Source organism: Mus caroli, chromosome 6 (assembly GCF_900094665.2).
Source record: "Mus caroli chromosome 6, CAROLI_EIJ_v1.1, whole genome shotgun sequence".
NCBI lineage: Eukaryota > Metazoa > Chordata > Mammalia > Rodentia > Muridae > Mus > Mus caroli.
Window position 1 is genome coordinate 123,036,793 of NC_034575.1, and position 3,274 is coordinate 123,040,066.

Genomic DNA, 3,274 nt, shown 5'->3' on the forward strand with positions numbered 1-3,274 from the left:
TTTTTTACTAATTCAGAAAAGCAGGCAGGCTTAAGACATCTGTGCACGTCTGTGGGTTGTGAGTGTCTACTCCGGTGAGACTCCTTTCCTTCCGGGAAGGAAAATCACATCATCTCATTCAAGAGGTAATTATTCCTCCTATCTCTTTAGCATAGCTTTAGATACAGCAGCCTTCTGGCCAGGTGAGTGACCTGCCCAACTGGATTAACATTTTAATGTTTTGGGTCCCCTTGGGCTGTTGGATCTCCTCCCAGGTCAGAGAAAAATAGCTTTCCCTAAAGGGCCTCTGTGAAACCCTCATCAAGGGCATTGCCACAGGAAGTCACACAACACAGAGAGTACAGCTTTCCCTGTTCCAGATGACAAGGCCAGGGCAGACTCTAATACATGGGGACTGAGAATGTATGAGAGGCTTCACGCCAGCCTTGGGGCTCAAACCTGCTCCACAAAGATCAGTTCTGCTGAAGAGTGGGCAGGAGTCTCTGCAAATAGGCGGAAGCAGCCCTGAAGTACCAAGGAAATCTGGAGTAAGAGGGCAGGGTAGGGGAGAGTAGACAACAGGTTGGATACCAGGATGGGGAAGACTCTAGAGACATCCAATATAATTCACTGAAGAGGTTTTATAAGACAATTATATGATAAGAGAGAACTTTCAGGAAAGACAGTGAGAAGACCTGGGTAAGAGGCCAACGTGACACAGGAGAACCAGGCACTAAGACAATTCAAGTGACAGATTGGACCAGCCCGAGAATGGCAAGGCAGCCAGAGGCCCAAGGCACACTTTGAAGATGGAAATAGAGACCCGGAGCATGATGGGAAGGGGAAACTAAACAAACAGGTTTGAAAACAGTCCATTGGGTCACCCCCAAAGCTCTAGGGCTGGGCCGGGCCTATAGCTCAGTAGATAAAGGGTTTGCTTAGCATGCGTGATGCAGTCTCCAGCACTACAGGGGAACATTTGCCATGGCTCACTCCTGTAATGCCGACACTGAGGAGTCGGAGGCAGGAGGATGGAGAGTTCAAAGTCACCCTCATAATGAGTTGGAGATCAGCCTGAGCCTTAGGAGTCTTTGTCTTAAGAAAGAAAGGAAAGAAAAAAAAACTGCCCAGGACTGAGCTGGGTGAGGTTGGTTAGTGATGGGCAGTTACAGTATTGGGGAGGCAGGAGTAGAAGGATTCGGAGCCCCACCCCAGCCTGGACTGCAGCGTTTGCTCAGCCTGCTCTCTTATAGAACCCAGTACCACCAGCCCAGGGATGGAACCTCCCACAATGGGCCCTCCCCCATCAGTCACCAATTATGAAAATGCCCTACAGCTGGATATTATGGAGGCCATTTGTAAGTTAAGGGTCCTTCCTTTCAGATGACTCTAGTTTGTGTCAAGTTAATGCAACGCTAGTCAAGACAGTGGGACAGGCAAGAAGAGGCATGACTTAGGATATCAAGTTAGATTAGCCCCGGGGCTAGTAGCACCAGACCTGCCTTCTCCTTTTTTTTTTAAAAGATATATATATATATATATATATATATATATATATATATATATATATGTAGTAACTGCTTTCAGATACACCAGAAGCGGGTATCCTATCCCATAACAGATGGTTGTGAGCCACCATGTAGTTGGAATTGAACTCAGGACCTCTGGAAGAACAGAGTGCTCTTAATCACTGAGGCATCTCTCTAGCCCCAGACCTGGGTTTGAACAAAGGCTCCTTGCTTTGGTCAAACTTTCATGCCTGTTTAGAAAGGATACCCACTGCCCCCATCCACCCACACTCCTGGGACATCTAACCAGGTTCCTCCTCATTCACCAGCCACCAGGTGGTGTCTGGTGCCTCACCTCTTTCCAACAGGAATTCTGTAGGTTTAGCCTAGTGAGAATCCCTCTGACACCTCTTGCTTTCTTTGAGCAATCCTGGCCCCACAGCCAGTCCCTTGCTTATAAATTCCCACTTGCCCACGTGGTGTTTGAACCTGATTGCCAGTCCCTTTCACACTGCAGAAACTCCATCACCTCGGGCCCTATGCTTAGTCTGTGGTCCTGAATGTAATGTGCTTACTACCTATTTGAGTTAAGGAATGTCAGTGGACCACTCTTGCTCTGGACACAGCTCCCCTCCTGTGACATGCCTATCAGGGGTAGTGGGGCTTCTGCTGTCACTCAGCCAATCCCTGAGCTCCTTTGTAGGATGGTGACAAGTGATTTCATTTGACTGCAGTGAGTGAACAGCAGAGCCTTTGGGGGGAGGGAGGCTCAATAGGCAGAAGTCCTCTGTCTTAATCATCATGGGTGTTTGCCATTTCCCCCAAATTCAGGGACTTCTGGAGATCGTAGGCTAAAGATTGGCAACAATCGTTTACTCGACCATCCTCCCAACCATTGGAACATCCTAGTCACACTGTTTCCTTGCTGCTGAGAAAAGAGAGTGTCCTACTGCTGACCTTTGGGTGACCTTTATGCTTTGCTGGGTGTTTTATCACTGTTAACAATTCCCTATTGAGTCAGGAGCAGGGACCCCAGGAAGCTATAAATACCTGTCCTTTGCTTTCCTCTGGGGCTGCATTATCTTCTGCGCAGACTGAAAACCTATAACTTCCCTAATGGGCAAGACGTGGTTGGCTCCAGGGCCAGGTTTGGCCTGAGAGAGTGGGGGATGTGGGGTTATCAACTGGATTCCCTCAGACAGTGTAGAGGGTAGGGCTTGCTCTCTTCCAAAGAGTCTCTAACCCTGGCAGCGAGGGATGCATGGAGACCATGGAGAAGCAAGGTTAGGCACAGCTACATAGGCACCTACCCTGGGAAGGCAAAGGCTGAGTCTATCAGATCAGATCTCAGCGTGGCCTTGGCTGTACCTCGCACCTGCGCCTGAGGTGCCCTTTTCTCATCTGTGCAATAGTACGGCCCCGTCCATGGCACTAACCTTCAGGACTCACTTCCATCCATCCTTAGATCTTGGGCTGTACTCGCCTGTACTGACTCAAGTCCCCTTTGCTTTGAGAGGCATCTGCTAACATGTCCATGGATGGCTTCCTTTCATCTATGCCTCTGTTTGTTTAGGTGGGGTGAGATGTGAAGGGCATAGGCCTGTTTGAAAGTCCAGCCTCCCTCTTGGCTGTACCAGGCTTTGATAGTGCCACAGGCTGAGATAGCTGCTAAACTATCAGCCTGGCCTCACCCTGAGCCCGCGGCTACACTTTCATCTCTCTTTCTGGCCAAGGACAGGGACATGGAGGCCAGCACCCAGGCTGGCTAATGAGTAATTTGGGTCTTC

At 49.3% G+C, this 3,274-nt stretch overlaps 1 long non-coding RNA gene across 1 annotated transcript in view; it reads right to left on the bottom strand.

Annotated features, from left to right (window-relative positions):
• The window catches only part of LOC115031328, a 6,019-nt gene extending 2,991 nt beyond the window's left edge, over positions 1 to 3,028 (bottom strand). Inside the window, exon 1 of the long non-coding RNA XR_003836948.1 lies at positions 2,924 to 3,028. This is a non-coding gene — a long non-coding RNA (uncharacterized LOC115031328). The remainder of the gene's footprint in view (positions 1 to 2,923) is intronic.
• Between the last annotated feature and the right edge of the window lie 246 nt (positions 3,029 to 3,274).